Genomic DNA, 18,998 nt, shown 5'->3' with positions numbered 1-18,998 from the left:
ATTCAAAGCGCTACACCTCATAATTTGGATATGGGGCGTGAACAAGACAATCTCATATCTTGTCAATCTAGCAGAGGTGAGGTGTTGCGTCTGTGTCCTATTTAATAAAACGTCTATGGCATGTGGCACCATCAGAATTAAAGTATGCCCCAATACCAACCCTTCCGTTTGTTTCACCGATGCAGCAGCCGCCGCGACAGATCGCAAACATAGTGGTAGTGCGCGCTACAGGGTCCAGCGTGGAAGAGAATAGCCACACGGCCTATTTCTTCCACCTTGTTCCTTTGTCAAAACCGCCAATGCACATCCTTCACTTTCACACACAAACAGTCTAAAAACCTTTTCATAATTTGGTGTGCCCAAAACTGGAGCAGAACATAATGCAGTTTTCAATTGATCAAACGCTCTCTGACATTCCTCATCCCACTGTAAAGGCATAACCGCATCCTTTCTAGTCAAATTCACCATCGGTTTCACAATTAACACAAAATTACCAATCCATTGTCGGCAATACGAAGCCATGCCTATTATGGCTCTGACTCCTTTCTGTGTCTTTGGAATAGGCATACAAGAAATACTTTCTATGTATTCTGGCGTTAGCCTTTTCCCCTCTTTCGAAAGTAGGTAGCCCAAACAAGCTACCTCCTTTCGATTATATTGAAACTTCTTCAAACTAGCTTTATGGCCATGTGCCGCTAGGTGTGACAGTAGTAATACAGTGCTTTCTTTACAAATCTCCTCTGTGTCAGCAGCTAACAACAGATCATCTATGCATTGCAAGAGTACGCAACCCACTGGTAATTCTAGCATGTCTACCCGGTCTTTCAATGCTCTACTGTAAATACTCGCACTTTCCGTGTATCCGTGCGGAATCCGCGTAAATGTAAATGATCGTCCTCCTAATGTGTACGCAAACAAATATCTGCTGTCCTTGTCAACCGGAATGCTAAAGAACGCATTTTTTAGATCAACTACACTAAAGTATTCTACTGAGACAGGTATCATTGTCAATATTGTAGTGACATCTGGGACTAAAGGAAATTGTGGATCTACTACTTTGTTTAGCGCGCGCAAATCAATTATGAAACAATATGGTACTTCATTGCCTCCTTTTTTATAAACTGGAAGAATCGGGCTGTTGCATGTACTGCCTGTAATTTCTTCAATCGCCCCTAATTTCACCAAATCTGTAACAATACTCTTCAATCCTTTCTCACCTTCAGCCGAAATTCTGTATTGGGGAATTCGCGGTAGTGTAACACCCTCTTTCAAAAGAATCTTTACTGGCTCTATTTTCAAGCATCCTACATCGTTGTCATGCATTGCCCATATACAGGTTGGCACTTTACTTAGCTCTCCTGGTAAAGTTTCAGACATGAATTCTGACACAGGGACATCCTGTGGCCAAATAGTCAGGAACACCCAATGTATAACTGCACCTAACTTTTTCAACAAATTTAATCCCAATAGGTTCTCCCCACAATTTTCTGTTAAAAGGAAAGGACAATGTTCAGTGAATGGTCCTATGGTAACTGGGACTGGTTGGGACACTGAGTTTATGACTGGTGTACCTGCGAACCCTACGGAAACATTCTTTTGCCCTGACAGTGGTATATCCGGAACCAAGTGATGGTCTATTGAACACTTTTGCGCTCCTGTTTCTACAAGGAAGCGCTGATCCTCATTCCCGACTCTCATTTCTACGTAGGGTCCTCTATGATTCACGGGAATAGACACTGGTTCCGACCCCTGCCCTGGGCTGTCCTATTGGAGAAATAACACGTCATCCGATGTGTAATTACTACTATTACTGTAATACGTATTTGGCTGTGTATCGAAAATGTTCCCACTCTTCCCTCTATTTCCCCCACCCTGGTTTCCATACTGTTGGTTTTGCTGACCCTGACTCTGGTTAGGAGCACTTTGGTTTTGGGCTTGGTTTTGATTACCTCCATTATTGTGGTGCTGCTGCATACTATTCCTATTTGGTCCATTCGCTCCTTGGTGCCCTCTGTGCTGTCTTCTCTGACGAGACCCATTTCTATTCTGCAGATGTGGATATTGCGCTCGCCATTGTCCTTCCTCCTTACAGTACGCACACTGATTTGATCCCAATGGCCCCCCATGCATATTCGAAGTACTCCTTCGTTGTGCATTCCCTCTCCCTCAATTATGTCTTGCTACTTGCTGCAGTAGCACCCGTGTCTTCAGATTTACCCTATCCTTCTCCTCTTTCTCTTTCTCCGTAGTCACTCTGTTCTCATTATATTGGGCCATGTGTAATACTTCGCCCAGCGTGTTTGCTTGCCATGCACTCTCTGATGTCATTATTAGGTTCTGGATTGGAAGTTTTAACCCCCTCACATATTTGTCAACAAATAACCTCTTCCCCGCTTCCGAGCTCACATCCTGCCCACTGAAGTCTGTAAATACTTCTTCAAACCTATTAAAATAATCTGTAGCTAACTCATCCTTACCTTGTACACATGCAGTCCATTTGTCCCATTGAATTCTTTTCTCTGGGACAATTTCTTTTAATTTCTGTACTAGGCGTGCTGGTAATGCTACCAGGTTCGCTCCCGGTGTTCCTCCAACCGCTTTATTCCTGTCTTCTATTACCAAATCCACTCAATTGGCGCCAAAGGTCGTTACGTCATCCACCTTTCTTATTTGCTTCCATATGTCTGTTGGCAGGATCACTGGGAATATTAGGTCTATGTCACCCATGGTAAGCACGGATGATTGTAGGCAGGACTCTACTTCCTTGTAAAACCCTGCAGGATTCTTTCTTATATCGGGAATCGTCTGCTTTATGTTGTTCACCTCCTGTCTGGAAAAGGGGACATGCACATATTGGGCGGTATAATGGGCTGGTGTTACCTGCGCCGCTATGGCGCCCGCTGCGGGAATCTCTACTTTGGGCACAAAGGTAGGTGGGACCTCCCTCATAGGGAATGCCGCACTTACTGTCCCTCCTTTTCTCTCATGTGCAATAATATTCCCAGATCAAGCGATAGGGCTGTTTCTCCTGTCCCTCGCTCTAGTGCTCTCTTATATACTGCCATTATTTTGGGTGGGCTGGCCTTGTCGTTTTTTATATCTTTGTCTAGTAAATGTTCAGCCATCGACTGCAGTGCTTTTCTTTTCATGGGCATGGAATATTCATCAAATATCTCATGTATCTCCATTGTGGGAATACTGGGATCCGACATCCATCTGAACGCTTCTCGTATACATACTTTCAATTTGTCGCCCCTCTGTACTGATGACATTGAAAGTCGCTGTTGTATATATGGCTCTACCGCTTCCTTCCTATGTCTCCCGATATCCCTACCCCTGTACCCAGGTGCAGTAAACATTTCAGCATAATCATTATCTAATTCATTTTTAAGTTCAAAAAGTCCATATACATGTTCTCTCACTTCTTCATCTCTCTCTCTACAGCGTGCTAATGCATTCAAATCTAACAATCGCTGCAGTGGTAATTTCCCAATTAACTGTTTCCATCTCTCCACCAAATATTCACCCATACATTCCAACACTACCTGTCTTTCGTTGCTTCTTTGGAAGTCATACATCGAAGCCAATGTTGTCGTCCCATCATTCCCGTCTATATAAATTTCTGCCTGTTGCTATAATTCCACCTTCCTTTCTTTGCTGATCGCACTGCGAGTTACCCTCGTACATCTACTTTGTTCAGTTCCGCCTCTCGCCCCCCTGGTTTCAATTTCACCCCTGGGAGGGACGGACGGTACCGAGTCTGTATCTAAGGCAGGAGGTGCGGATGGGACAACAGAAGCGGGGAGTGTCTGCTGTGGGCCTGGTTGGCCGTGGGGGCCGTGGGCCTGGTTGGCTATTAGGAAGTGTTACGTGCGCAGTCTGTGGCTGTGGGAGGGCTTGAGCTACGGGAGGGAGAGTTTGAGCTTCGGGCAGGGTTTGGGCAATAGTTAATGACGTGTTTGGCCTCGCCTTGTTTTGTATGGATCAATATGTTTTCTATCAATTCATCTGCTATGTGGAATTCTCGTTGTGGGTATATTTTTTCTATATTCAACTGGTCACGTCTACCTGACCTCCTTAGACTCTCAGTCCACTCCTCCTCCTCTTTTTCTTCCGCTACTTCACCTTTCGATTTATGCCTGCGCGCATGCTTCGCTCTACTTCTAAGTCGGAGCATTGCTTCCCTTCTCCAGTCATTAACAATATCAAATGCTGCAGGACGCGCTTTCTTTCTTATCAACACCCTTTCCAGGTAATCTATTCTCGCAATCTCAAAACTACCATTAATCAGCCACTGATGGTCTTGTTGCTTTCTGGTTTGCCTATGCCAAGTCTCACAGAATATTATTGCTCCCACTCCATACTTCACATACATCTCATATGCCGGCGTTCCCCCAGGTGGTGCAAGTTGGCCATCTTCCAAAGATTGTCTACCACAGCGGAAAAACCCTGCTAGGGTGGACAACACCCCAGGCATGTTTCAACCTTCCCCCTGGTTAATCAACCTTACCTAGGGCGTTTGATTTTGCAAAGTCAACTCTCAACCAATATCAGGATTACTTTGAATCGGGGAATGACTCAGCTGATAAATCAATTTGTCCTTCAGGACACAAGTCGTCTGTATACTGATGCAACCAAAGACGTTGTGTCTGCGTTTCTTGGCTTCCGCCTCGTTTCGGGACCCTCGCCTCCCTGTTCTCTAGCCGGGTACGTCGATCAGGGATCAGATGTGTGCAGATCTGCAAAGGAATCTCTCATCACTTCTACAGGGCGCCCCGAACACCTCTTGATCCCGGCTCGATCGTCCCGTCCTTGCCGTTCTCCGCCTTTACTCAATTACAACGTATACGATGGAACAAGTGGGGGAGGGTCCCTATTCGGGCGCCATCTTGAAACGGGCCCCTAGGGTTCCCTCATGTCTATGGAAACAAGGCAAGTCACCACACACGATAGATACCCCAGACACGAGGTTGTATTCCCAAAGCTAGGGTTTATTGCAAAGCAAATAGTTTCCGTTGGCCAACTCGGTGTCACGCCCCGCGACGTGTATCTCTAGACCTCGAGGGACGCAAGTGAGTGAATTACGTACATCAGTTACATATATACAAAATGCATATAATACAATCAGCTGTGACATGTTTAACACCCCCCTTTATTGGGTTTCTTTGAACTCGGTGTAATGATGGACACTTTCGACAATTATGACACCTTCAAATATCTATTCTAGTAACAATATGCAATTTTGCAAGTGCGGAGGCATCGTTTAGTTGTTGAACAGAACACAATGCTTCTGTTCTTGGAAGCGAGCTACATACGGGGGAAGAGTCACATTCCAGACCTTGCTATCTATGAGGTGCTATTCGTGTCCTGGGAGCCGACATGCTCTACAGGGCTCGGTAAAGGCTGGCCGTAAGAAGAGCATAATTTAAGCCTTTAGCTGCTTTATTCTAACATATTCTACCATATAACGAGACTGGCTGGCAGCTGTGAAATGATTAAATGCCCTGTGGCTCTGCTTCAAGGCTACATTCGGGAGGGAGCCGGGCATTCCTTCCCGGCGCTGCCTACGTTGTGTTTCAACAAACTCTTATTAGCCTCGCGGCCCTGCGGCCTTGTCCTTTCACGTTCAGACAACAATATTAACAGTCGAGCAGTGTAAGCAGAAAATGTGCTGTGAAGCATTAAGAACAGAAAGCAATGAGCAATTGTTAGAAAACAAAATGGCGATCCTTGTTACATCAAAATGGCCGTTCATTGGTAAACTCGGAAACCTGTATTTCTATCGTATCGTGCATGAGACGGTTGGCCCACGGCCACCAAAATACGTTTGCCGTCAATCATGAGAGGTATCCATTTTTCTAGACTGACACTTCCACCACCTGCAACTCCCCTTCCACATTGATGTGAATTAACACAGGTGATGTGATGACAGTAGTTGCATAACGTGCCCACTGACCAGTCGTTTTCCAGGCATAGCCCCTTGAATAAAGGGCATTTATAGAGCATAAGCCACTGACCCAAATAGAGTCTCAGAGTCAGAAACTCATAGACTACAAGAATTTTAGAGTCACTGTCCAAGCCTTTCTGATTTGGAGGGTGCCACGCTTCCAACTACTGGAGCACCTGAGTCGCATTCCCCTTAGACAGACTACGTGAGTGTCAGTGTCAAAACCCCTCACAACGGACTAAGAGACAAACAGATGGCTTTCGCCGATTTCGGGGCACAGAAGTGGACCTACTTGATGTGAGATAAAATCTGCTATGGCATATGCCAGGAAATGTTTTATCTGTTACATCTCCAACACAGAATTGTATCAGCACGTTAAAGCAGCAGACATTTTTTTTATACATCCGCAGACATTTTGTTTCTACATTGGATCACAACAGAACTTCAAATTCAGGCTAGTTTTTCTGTCCTCAGGCCTTCATTGCTAAAAAACCATAAGCAAAAACAGACTTGGAAAGTGTAAATGATAATCTCCTCAAACTAGGAGTAGGGGAAGGGAGTGGGATTAGAGTAGGAGGTGAGTGAACGTTGGCAACGTTTTGATATTACACTGTAATGAAAGAAGAGAGCAGTGGGGAGTGCAGTAGAGGGTCGCACAGGGGTATTGGTGTAGCGGGGAGGCGCATTGGAAGTAGATATTGGATGATGGGAAGAAATATTGGAGTAGGGGGCAGGGGTTTGAAGAAAAGAATGAGGAGTGTGAGCTGGGTTGCAGTAGTGGATTCAAGTGACTTGAAGGTTTAATTGAGTGGGAAAAAATAGGGCGAGGGAGAAATATCGGAGGTTAGTGAGTGGGATTTAGCATAATGTTGTCCCCATCTGGTGTTTCTAGGAGACATCCGGCCCTGAAAGCGGCATCTCCGGTTGCAAGGGACTGACTTGAGGCAGGCTTCTAACCTGGTGTAGGGGTCGAATAAATAAGTCTCTCAACAGGAGCATTAAAGACCCACCTTCTTGTTCACTGTGTCGAGTCGAAACAGACAATATTTTCTGTTGTTGCAAAAGCACTGATCATGAATGTGTACTGTGCAGAGCAGCGCTGCAGCCACTAATAGTGATGAGACATGAAAAGACTGAAGACAGGATTGGTTAGCAGAAACAGGGGGAAAATGATGGAGCAATCCACCGCAGGCAGAGACAGGATCACATGGGTAGTAGGCTGGACGGAATTGTGCCGGCATTACATGGTGTTGTTAAGCCACGCTTCTCAAGATCGAATGATGTTCCATTTGGAAATGTATTGTTTTAATGTAACTGATAAATGTATGTTAATGCATCAAGCATTATTCACATTGTGTAAAGCTCCATACAAGGGGGGGCGTGGCTTGGCGCCAAAGAAGATGGCCGCTTAGCCCGGTTGCTCCGTCCCACTAAATAAAACAAATAAGGCATAATACACATTTCCACATATTTTACTCACCTGCTTCTCACAGCGTCGAGGACTGGACCGCATCCTGAAGCTGCTACCCGAAATTCAGAGCTGTTCCGTGGTTTTCCTCGCGGCGCTACGAGCTCCGGAATCCCTGCCTCGGCGACCGCTGCAGCCGCCATCAGCTGCCCGCCTCGCATGAAGTAAGTGCCGGCGCCACGCCTACAGTGACGCGCCGGCCTTGGCCTGGTCGGCCCTCCCTCTCAAGGCATATCACCACCTCTGGTGAAGAGGCGATATAACACTCGGGAGGAAAGATTAAATAAAAAAAAAGAAAAAAAAAAAGAAAGGAAAACGTGCGTTTATCTTAACTGGCACCACTTTTATAAAGAAAATAAAAAACGGAGTCTTCTATGAGTTAATATATAGAAAGGAACACAGCAGCATCCCACAGGATATTTCCTAAATATTGCTACCAAAGCGACACAATCCTACCTATTTTGGTTCTTCTTTTTACTGGTGCGGCTGATAAATATATGTTCACCTCATATCGGTGGAATATACTTAGAACTGCATATCATAATAACTCTTCGCTATAACCATCTGTTAATAAATACCTATAGCAGTTTGTTGCTTTTGATGGGTATAAAGTTGGCAACACCTCCAATTTACGCCTACGTTTACGCCTTATTATTCAATTGTGCTTTATTAACATCCACTTTTGGGAGCAGCACTACATGTATAATATGGATATAAGAATTGTAAACTTGGGGTTATAAAGACTCATATACCACTTGCTGAGTGTTTCTATGGTTCCTAGCCAACTACCATAGCCTACGACCATAAGACCTCTTCAAAACAGTTCCCATCCAAAGAAGAACCTGTTATTACATTACCCATCGCAATCTTCAGCATCTTTCTGCCCTCCAACATCAATATATCTGGCAGTGCATTACACAATATCAAATTTAACAACATGGCGGCAAGCAAAAAAAAACAATACCTCTAATACTAAAGAAGCTAACATCCCCGCTTCCAACCTCAAGAGACCCAAAAGTGACTCACCTCCTCCGTTAAGCATTTCCGATCCTGCTATTGATGTCATTTTATCGGAAATTAGATCACTCAAACCCTTCATAGAGACTACTAACCTAAAACTACAACAGTTGGATGACAGATGGAAAGGTTTTGAAAACAGAATGGAAGAGGTTGAGAAAAGAGTTGCGCTAGTGGAAGATATTACCCCTAAGGTAGCACAACTTGAAAAATCAATAAAAGATCTTCAAAAACACAACAAAGATTTAGAAAATCGCAGCAGACGTAACAACCTCCGAATTTCATGTCTACCAGAGGGCTCAGAAGGAACTGTTACCATTGCCTTCTTGCAAAAATTTCTATCAGCTCTGCTTCACCTACCTTCAGACTTAATACTCAACATACAACGAGCTCATAGAATTGGCCAAGCGTCTTCCTCCACCACTCCTCGACCTATGTCCAGAACTTTGATTTTCTACCTTCTGGAATACTCTCAACTCCAGCTCATCATATCTGCTGCAAAGGAACGTAAATCTCTCATATGGAATGGCAGTAAGATCTACATCTACAAGATGTTGCCAAGAGTACGGCTCAGCGCAGGAAAGTATTTTTATCCTTCCGCCCAGCCTTGAAACAGTTAAACATACACTATGGTCTATACCATCCATGTTCTTTTAAAATAACACATGATGGCCGTACCATAATGTTTGAAGAACCAACTGTCTTAAGAGCTTTTATACGGTCCATTAAATCTGATGGCATGGACACATCCACTCCTGCAAGTACCTCCACTTCCTTTATTACTTGAATGTGTATTCTTCTTATTCTCCTTACTATCTCAATATGTAATGCCTTGAATATACCTTATGTATAAAAAGTGGTATGGGTAGCCTTGCTGCGTCCATCTTCCATCCTGAGTTGTTATTTTCTAAGTAGACGACTCAGCGGGTGTCACCCTTCTCTTCAATTTTACTCTCCCCTTACCTTACTTTTTCCTGTCTAATCTGTGTTCTATCACGTTTCAACTCCTTGCAGATTGTCTATGATCAGACTCCCCAACCCTTTCCCCATTACCTTATGTGTCTTCCTTATGTGTCCTACTCTCACCAAATGCTACTTAAGATACTGTTCTTGGGCACCTAATATTTGCATGTACATGGGCTTATGTTATAGCTATGCTATCATAATATTTGAAATGTTATTATGATTTTTAAATGTGTCACATGGAACACCAAAGGCTGCAAAAATCCCATCAAAAGGTGTAAGGTCATATCTCATCTTAACAAACTCAACCCTTCCATTGCATGTATACAAGAAACACATTTATCTGATAGAGAAACATTGAAACTGAAGTCCCGATGGATCAAGGAAATCATTTCTAGTCCTGCTGTTGTTAAAAAAATGGAGTAGCTATTTTAATCAGCAAGAAATTATCATATAAAGTTCTTGATCAAGGTGCTGATACGGATGGCAGATGGGTTTGGGCTAAACTAAAAATAGAATCTACTGATGTTACCATTCTGAATATTTATGGTCCCACTAATCCAGACCCCAAGTTTTGGACTACCATTAAACAATTGATACTTCAAAAAAACTTTACCAATTTAATTATATGTGGGGATGTGAATAAAGTCCTTGATCCCTTTCTGGACAGAACATCTAGCTTTTTGTTCAAAAACAACAAAACACACAAATCCTTTTAAAGATGTTTAGCCGTAACTGGTCTTATTGATACATGGAGAATATCTCATCCCACTCAACTTGACTACACTTTCCACTCTTCCCCACATAACACTCTCTCCCGTCTTGACTATATTTTCTCTACTAAAAACCTCACCGGTACCATTATAGATTCCAAAATAGAAAACATCTTTATTTCCGATCATGCCCCTGTTTGTACCTCTTTCAGTCTTTCTGATGTTCGTAAACCGTCATCTCGGTGGAAGCTTAACAATTTTCTTTTACAAGACCCTCAATTCATCCTATCCGTACAGTCTTTTGTTCAACAATTCTATGCAGATAATCTAGACTGTGACACTTCGGTAGTGAATAATTGGGATACTTTTAAAGCGGCCTTGAGAGATCACATCATGGCTTACTCCGGCAAAATGAAAGCTCTACGCAAAAAACACTTGGATGATCTATATTCTCAGCTAACTATAGCTGAACAACATTATTACAGTGTCTCCAACCCTACCAATCTCCACAAAGTACTGACTTTACGCTTCTCAATCAATAAGGAGATCACAGATCTTGCTGCAGGGACAATTCTTAAATACAAAACAAACATATATCAAACATCCAATGAAGCTGGGAAAGCACTGGCCTTTTACTTAAAAAACAAAAAGGAGAAATTTCTCATATCCCACATTAAAGACCCTTCTGGCACTGTTAATCACCATCCCAAAGATATACTAAATTGCTTCAGAGACTTCTATACCAAACTATATACTCCCGAGATTTCTATTCCCCATAACAACATCACATCCTTTTTTGATAATATTAATAGATCCTCCTACCCCAAATTAGATTTATCCCATTTAGACACTTATTACTCTTCCAGAAATTTCCAAAGCAATTAAAGGATTAGGTAAAAACAAAGCTCCTGGCCCAGATGGCCTTTCCACAGAATTATTTGATAGCTTATCTCGATCCCTCATTCCCAAGCTTCAAAATCTATTTTCATACTTTATCTTCCAAGAAGAGTCCTCGGGTTCGTTTTCAGAAGCCTTACTTATTCTCTTCCCCAAACCCGATAAGGATCCGTCATTACCAGGAAATTATCGGCCTATCTCTCTTATAAACGTTGAAAGCAAAATCTTTGCAAAAATCTTAGCCAATAGGATTGAATCCTCTTTTCCTTCTCTTTTCAAACCTGATCAAGTTGGCTATGTTAAAGGGCGCAACATCTCTTCCAATGCCAGACTCCTTCTAAATGCTATCCACTTAGCTAACAAAAATAAAAAAGATAAGCAGGGCGCAGCGGTTATAGCACTAGATGCAGAAAAAGCCTTTGATCGTGTCAACTGGGACTTCATGTTTCAATCCCTCCGCTGGCACGGTTGTAGCGACAAGTTCATATCCCTAGTCAGTTTACTTTACTCTTCCCCAAAATCTTCAATTTGTATTAACGGTCTTACCTCCCCATTTTTTTCCCTCAGAAGAGGCACTAAACAGGATTGTCTCCTCTCACCTATCTTATACATCCTCTCCTTAGAGACGTTATTAGAACTAATCAGATCTAATAAAAATATTTCAGGCATAGCAAGCTGTAAGAGGATTCAATTCAACACTACAGCTAAGTCAATGCCTAGTCTGGGATACTGAATGGAAACCCTTATTGATACATCTGTATGTCCAGTTCATGAGTTCTGGATGACTACCCCTATATAACACCCCTCTCTTGGAATCCCCCTGACCCCACCGAGCCAAGAAGTAGTTCTGTTTTGCAAGTTTAAAAGGTTTATTTGAGAATTTAAACAATTTACATATATATCACAATTTTACAATGAATTAATAATTGAATATCACACTTAATCTGAGCAGTAATCAATAATGGATAGTCTGGCACTAGCACACTTCTTTATAATCAATGATGAGTGGGTATAGGATGGATAAGATAGCAACAATACTTTTATGGTTTCAAATAGATGCAATGTGGAATGAAAATGCAGTACAGAAAATAACTTGATAGGATTTCAGCAAAAGACAATGTAATCACTTTCTTGGACAATTCACGCCCCCCCCTTTATGCAATGTAAGGAGATGAAGATGAGAGCACACAGTTCTTAGGAATGCAATCAAATAGAATTCAGTTCAATTCCCCCCCAGCAGCTTATACAACAGATAGGAGTTTTGAAACACAGGCAAAATGCTTTGAATATGGTGACAATGCAGTAAGAAATATGCTGAAAATGCTTTTAATTCCCTTTAGGAGGTCCAGGGTGAGTGACAGATACTAGGGATGAGTGCAGGCTCACTTTAGCAATGCTCTAGGAGTAACTAGCAGGTTAAACAAGTTTTTGGCAAAGTAAAGCAAGGAAGCTGCCGCTTTTCACACGTGAGAGAAATCAGCTGAAATCGCAAATCCCGGCAAAATTCGCGAATGCGTGAATCGCGATTACGGCAAAAGTATAAGGAGTAGCAAGTCGGTTGCAGATTCTAAGCTTTCAGAGGAAAGTTACAGCAAGTTTCTAGCCCAAATGGTTCCCGAGATATGAGCGATTTTGTAAAGGTCGTTTTTCGGATTTAAAGTTAAAAGCTCAGAGTGGCAAGTGACAGCTTTACAGCTGCAGAAATTACAAATGACAGCTATGCAGCTTTGCAAATGGCAGGTGACAGTTAGAAGGCAGTTCTACTTAGGTTAAATATTTAGATTAGATTATTTTACACTAAGAGCTTATTCCTGTCACAATCTGATCTAAGTACTCACAAAATGTTTTGGAAGATTGGGACCTCGTCACGGATCTGTCAGGTTACCGGCACTGGTCTCCCCCCGGGCGGTCTCTGCGCACAGCACTTCACAATCTGGTCTCTGGTTCCGGGTACACGGTCTGGTCTGCTGGCTCCTGGATCTTTTGCTCTGCTTTCTGGATGTCTCTACTACCGGGTACAGCACTGCTTTCTGGCAAAAGTTCTGTTGAGAGGAGTTCTCAGTTCGCCCGGCTGTGGGTAGTTGCAAATGACTTGCTGGATGCTGAGGCCTGCTGAGAGGAGTTCTCAGTTGGTGGGTTCAGGCCCTTGCTTTAAGTTCTAAAGTATAAGTTCTAGGTTCTAGAGTATGTAGCTGGAATCAGTCTGGATGTGGTGTGGTCCGGCAAAGCGCGTTGCAGCAACTGGATTTGAATGTCCTCTCTAGCTTCCAGTGGCTCTTTTTATGTCTTTTGAAAGTGGGTGTGTGTGCAGCATCACTAGCCAGCCCCTCTCTCAACTGCCCATTGGTCAAGCTTTCCGCACTGCTTTGATTGGGGGAAGGAAATGTGAGTCAGAGTGATGCTGTAGGTTTTATGGGTCAGAGGATCCTCCCCTGGTCAGTTTGCCCACAAATCTATATTTGATTCAAATACATATTGCACAGATACACAGTTGTTTAAAATTACATGCACCCATCACATATCACATATCACATGAGGTATACTCTGTTCAAACTCTGCTCTTCGGGGGCTTGCATTCAGAAATGGCAACATTTTGCACTTTTTAACTGGTTTTGCAATATCGGACACTTACCCAAAATTACACACATGTGCGCAAGGAGTATGGACATTAATTGATGAAGTGTCAGATTTTTAACATGCAGACATTTGGAGTGAGACCCTATTTTCCGCTAGCAACCCCTCAGATCATACCACCAGGTCCTAAAACCTCTTAAAATGTGGGCAGAAAAATCACAAGAATTATGGCATCATTTAGATAATTTTGACAAGTCCGCACCATGAGTTATACATCTTTCTTAAAATCATATTCTGGCCAACAGGGGTGTGTCTTCCCAGGTCACATGGTGGAGAAACCAGTCTATCCACTTTCTTTAAGCTCATCCTGTCCTCAGAGGGGCTGCCCCTCCCCGTTTCTGCCAAGAGGAAGCCACTTTACGACCTCCCCTATAAACCATCTGCCTGAGTCAAGGAAGGGCTTTGTTCAACTCCCTGTAGCTGCTCCACCCCTAATCTAATCAGAGAGGTGACAACTCCTTTTGGCAAGGGGAAGAGTGGCTGAGCAGGTTTTAACTCCTGTGGGGGTAGATGTCAGGCAGAATTCAGTTTCATTAAGCCAGGTTTCAGATAAAATGTCACTTTTTGTCCCCCAGTTTAAATCACTTAAGATTTTTACATACACATTAAATAATTACTTCCTTCAAATCATTTCAGAGTATAGTTTTACATTGTATCCACCTCTTAGCAAGTCTTTCCTTGGTCTGGTTTTGTTTCATTTGTTCAGTTTTACACAAAAGTCTGGTGGTTTTAAAACGCCGGCTTTCTGATAGTGGTGAGTACTGGTAATGCAACCATTTTTGGGATTTAAGAAAATTAATTCCCCACAGTTCTAGGTTGCTTTTGGCAATCAGCATTGCCATTCCCAATGGTTTCAGGCTACTGTGTGGGTAGCCCAATGGTGGTTTTAGGCAGTGCCCTCCTGTGCTCACAACCTAGGCAAAAATGGGTGGCAGCCTATTCTTCATGCATTTCTCTGTGCATTTTCTGGGAAGTTCTGGCCATCATGATGTTTTCCATGCCAGTACTGCACAGATTTCCTATTCTGGCGTACATGTGGGCTTTTTGGCCATCTTGGATTTTCTAAGCCCACAGCACCAAATGTTGCAGCATGATAGCTCAAACGTGGGTCAGGACACCCAACAAAGCCCCCCCACGCGACTGCACTTTGAATTTGAGTCGATGGGGAGTCGGGTGCACAGAATGTTTTGACCCACGCACTGGTATGTCCGCATAATCTTCTTCCAATTCTGCAAATGGCACAGTTCAGCATCTTTTCCTCCATCTGGTAATGATCGATCGGTTCTCCTCGCCGGTCCTGATGGGAATATTGGGCGGTACCCCGGGCCCCTTGGGTCTCTGCTCCCGGTCTCCGGATCGTCCTCCCTGGCCAGTCTCCAGGTTTTCTTTCTCCTAGGATGACAAAGGAAAAGCGGCAATACCTATTCATGGACATTTCTCCCCCACCATTGATATAGTGGGGTGGCATATCTATTTTAGAACTCAACAGATATGAACATGCACATTTTTTTAAATTAAGCGACAGGAACACATAAACTTGAGAAACACAGAATTTGATAGGCTATATGTAGGATATTTTAGGGTTGGAATTGAATTACTCTGGAGCGGCCCCCTCTGGTATTGCAGAGGACTCCTCCAGTTGCTGCAGAGTGTGCCTGGGATGGCAACACTTTAGCTGATTTATATGTACCCACTTGTCTTCCCCCTCTGCCAAACCGCCTTTGGGGATGCGGATCTTGTAGGCCACAGGGGAGATCTTGTCTATAATCTCAAAGGGTCCCTTCCATGTAGGCAAACATTTTCGCTGTTTGGCCAGGTTTCTTTGGAAGTTGTATAAATAGACCCGATCCCCCACCTGATATTCCTTCCTGGAAGTTTTCAGGTCATAGTGGGTCTTCATACTCTCGGCTGATCTTTCTAGATTCCGCTGAGCATAGGCAAAAGCATGTTGAAGGTGTTTCCTTAAATTCTCCACATACTCATGAGTTGTGGAGGCATATATCAACGTTTGCTCTTGGGTTATGTAGAGCAAATGCTGGGGAAGCACCATCTTGCGTCCAGTCATCAACTCAAATGGTGACATTTTGGTTGCAGATGAAGGGGTAGATCTGATGGCCATTAGGACCAGAGGTAATCGGATATCCCAACTTGGCCCAGAATCTGCCACAAAACTTCTTTAATATGCTCACAATGGTTCGGTTGTATCTCTCTACTGCCCCAGAAGAAGCTGGCCTGTAAGCAATGTGTAGCTTCCTTTTAACACCCAGTATCTCCCACATCTTTGTCATTACTTCACTGGTGAAGTGGCTACCTCTGTCTGACTCAATCCTTTGAGGTAGACCAAAACGGGAAAAGATGTGGTTAATCATCAGGGAAGCTCCTGTTTCTGCCTTGCAGTTTGGGGCTGGGAGACATTCCACCCACTTGGTAAACAAGCATGTAACGGTCAACATGTACTTGTTTCCTCTAGACGAGCGAATCACAGGGCCTACAAAGTCGATTTGCAAATCTGACCATGGCAGTGTCATTCCCCTCTTTTGGAGAGGTGCCCGGTGTGTGAGGGATGTTGGCTGAAATTGTACACACACAAGACAACCCTTCAAATATTGGTTGAGGTCCTGGCCCATGTGTGGCCAGTATGCAACCTCTCTTAAGATTTCCAGTGTTGTGTGAAACCCCCTATGACCGGTGGTGGCCGCATCATGGGCGTGACTTAACATCAGGCTTCAGAATGAGGTAGGAACCACCCACTGATCGTGGCCAGCTTTGGATTTCCTTACCAGCAAACCGTCTTGGATTCGGAACATTTTTGGACATTTCATCAACACTCTTAGGTCCTCTTTCCCAATGTAATCGGTATCCGTCAGGGGAAAGTTCTCAGGGTCCTCAAGGTGTTGGTAAAACTTACCAATAATTGGATCCCCCTTCTAAGCTGTAATTAAATCAGCATCAGGGGTCTCCTTACTCCATTGTGCAGTTGAAAGATCATTGTGAGCATTTGTCTGGGACCTAGTGATAGCAGTGACCTGAATTTTCCCCAACAGGGACTCTATTTCGATTAGATCCCCTTGGACGGCCCCGGTTTTGGCCAGCTGATCAGCTAAGTCATTTCCAGTTTTGTCTGGTCCCCCTACTTTGGAATGACCCTTAATCTTTTTCCAGTAGATGGTCATCCCATTCGATGTGACCAGATCATCAATGTTTTGGATTAACTTCCCATGTTTCAAGGGTTTGTTATTAGCGCATAACATGCCTCTGGTTTTCCAGTTGACCAGGTGCTCCACGAACCCGTTCCGTACATAATCCGAATCTGTGATTATGACCAGTTCGTGGGGTTGATGCTGGACAGCAGTGAGGATGGCCTGATGCACAGCCAACAATTCTGCCACCTGACTACTTCGGGGACCAATTTTGAATCCAGCGGAGGGTTCTGGGAACTCCTTCACCCATGCATTCCCTACGCCAGCCACCAGTTCTTTCTCCCCGTCGTTGTCAACATGGTAAGAGCATCCATCCACATAGATAGTGGGCATTCCCTCACACTTGTCCTCTTCAAAGACTTTGTGTGGGGAATTAAGGTATGCCTCCGTGTTGTCCTTGATTTTTAGACTTTCGTCCTCGAGACAGTTTTCTCTGGCACAATCATGCAAGTCAGCCAGACCTTGCGCGAGGGTACTCTTCTTGTTTTGGCCATATCTGACCTCCACAGGAAAGCCTTGCATTGACAGAATCCAGGAAGTAATTCGGGAATTACTCACATTTCCGGCCCGTATTCTGTCACTTTGGAGATATTGCAGAGGCTGGCGTGGAGTCTCCACTATGATGTGTTCCCCCTGGATAAACGGGCGGTAATTCTTCAATGCTCACACCGTTGCCAGGAGTGCCTTCTCACAATCGTTGAATTTTTCCTCCACAGAGGATAAAGTTTTACTCGCATAGGAGATTACTTTATTGACCTTGTCATGCTTTTGGTATAATACTGCCGTCAAGCACGTATTAGAGAACCCTGTCTCCAGGAAGAACTCCTTGTTTCTGACAGGATAAGCTAGGCAGGGCGCTTGTGAGAGGCTTCTTTTGAGTTGTCTTACTGCCTCGGCTTGTTCTGGACCCCATTCCCATTTGACCCCCCCCCTTCAGGAGATGAATCAGGGGTCTGGTGATCTCTGCGTAGCCCTCAATGAACTTTCTGCTGTAATTAGTCAGTCCAAGGAGGCTCCTTAGTTCCCGCAGAGTTGTGGGGTTTTTCAGTTTCTGAAGTGCTTCCACTTTCTTTTCCTGGGGACAGAGACCCTGAGGAGTAATCTCATGCCCCAAGAAATTAACACGGGTTCTACACCACTGTGCTTTCTGAAAGGAAAGTTTTGCTCCGGCGGCCCTCAACTGGGTCAGAACATAACGGCTCTCCGCTATGTGTTCCTCCACAGATGAACTTCTGATGAGGACATCATCTACATAAGCCAGGTTACCCCTTGCACCCAAGTCGGGCATGGCCTTGTGTAGGAAAATGTTGAATTCATTGCCGGAGTTGAGGTATCCGAAGGGAGTCCGGGTCCATGTGTACTGCTGGCCCCCAAAGGTAAAAGCCAGCTTGTATTGGTCCTCCCTACTGACAGGCACAGTCCAGTATCCATTGGTCAGGTCTATTGCAGTGAATACCTGTGACCCCTGGATCTGGTCCAGCCCTTGGTCAATGTAGGGCAGAGGCCATCGGGAAGTATGGACCCGTTTGTTGAGCTCCCTGAGGTCGGCGCAGAGTCTCCACTGGCCGTTTGGCTTCAATTGTCCCAGCAGCGGATTATTGAAGGTGCTGTGTATTGGACGAATTATTCCCCGGGACTCAAGGTTCTTAATTATTTCAGTAAGGGACTCCATGGATGCGAGAGGCAAACGATATTGCTTCACAAACTCTGGAGTCATTCCAGGGTCCGTGGGAATTGTTGTGGTGTGGATGTCGGTGCGACCACAGTCATATGAGTCTACCGCAAAGAGATCTTGGAAATCCAAGAAAACTTGTTTCAACTTTTGCTTCTGTTCCAGAGTCACACAGGCATCAGCTAGGTTGACTCTCTCTTCCACCATCTGCCTGAAGCCTGGAAAGACTTCTGGTTTGGCTATCTCAGCGGCCTCCTCCAGCTGGGTGGAGAAGTCCCTGGTCAGAGTGCTGATTTGGACTGGAGGCCTCAGGTGGGAAAGGCCACTCTCATGGACCTGGAAAATCACCTCATCCCTCCTGAAGTCACAAGTCACATCTTCCTTACCATAGGGGCAGGAAGTGTACACCAGGAAGTTCCCCCCATGCCGGGTAAAAATCCTGTCTGGTGTTGTATTGTCCTCACTGTCACTGTCAAAACGGTCCTTG

The sequence above is a fragment of the Ambystoma mexicanum genome, chromosome 7p, assembly GCF_040938575.1.
Source record: "Ambystoma mexicanum isolate Mex_15411 chromosome 7p, UKY_AmexF1_1, whole genome shotgun sequence".
In the NCBI taxonomy this organism is placed as follows: Eukaryota; Metazoa; Chordata; class Amphibia; order Caudata; family Ambystomatidae; genus Ambystoma; species Ambystoma mexicanum.
The sequence above is the reverse complement of the archived record's forward strand: the minus strand, read 5'-3'. Positions refer to the sequence as shown.